This window comes from Sturnira hondurensis, unplaced genomic scaffold (assembly GCF_014824575.4).
Source record: "Sturnira hondurensis isolate 20B ecotype Veracruz unplaced genomic scaffold, ASM1482457v3 Scaffold0025543, whole genome shotgun sequence".
NCBI lineage: Eukaryota > Metazoa > Chordata > Mammalia > Chiroptera > Phyllostomidae > Sturnira > Sturnira hondurensis.
This window is the reverse complement of record NW_028098174.1, coordinates 1-595: the sequence shown is the minus strand read 5'-3', so window position 1 is coordinate 595 and position 595 is coordinate 1. Positions and strand designations below refer to the sequence as shown.

Below are 595 nucleotides of genomic sequence, written 5' to 3'. Positions count from 1 at the left end.
CGGGCACACAGAAACACCACACTCTTCACCTATTAGGACTGAGTGAGTAAAAAGCCACCATGCCAACAAACCCTGGGTGTTCAAAACAGAACCCTTGATTCACAGATACCCAGCCACTGACACTCAGTCTCAAAGGGAAAGTGATCAAAGCTGACACACTTGGTGGTGTGTGCAGAACTGTGACAGGGGGGCAGCTGTCCCTCATGCTGAAGGTTCCTGGGGCCCTCTACGTGCTGGACCTCAGATCCGATGAGAACGACGGTGTGGAGTTCTCACTCATTTTGTTCAGCTTCCAAGGAATGCATTTTGAGGGAGTCATCATCGATCCGAGCACGATCTGGGATGCTGTGAAATTGACCAGGGAGCACTGGGTGGACCACCATGTAAGACAATGATCTGAGACCCCCAGAGCAGTGGAGAATCAGGATCCCAACCACTGAGCAAGAGGTAGAATCAATCCACCTGAACAAGAGGCAGAATCAATCCACTCTTGGACAAAAACCACGGGGCAAACAGATAGACTGTGTCTAGCAGGTCTGCTTAAAGTGATGGTCACGAGCTCGCACAGAGGAAAGCTTACCTTTCTGAGGAATCT

At 50.4% G+C, this 595-nt stretch overlaps 1 non-coding gene across 1 annotated transcript; it reads right to left on the bottom strand.

Moving 5' to 3' along the window:
- Positions 1-235: 235 nt before the first annotated feature.
- On the bottom strand, positions 236-328 carry LOC118982710 (small nucleolar RNA SNORD116). Its single transcript, XR_005065586.1, has one exon. It is a non-coding gene; the product is annotated as a small nucleolar RNA SNORD116 (small nucleolar RNA).
- Positions 329-595: the final 267 nt, after the last annotated feature.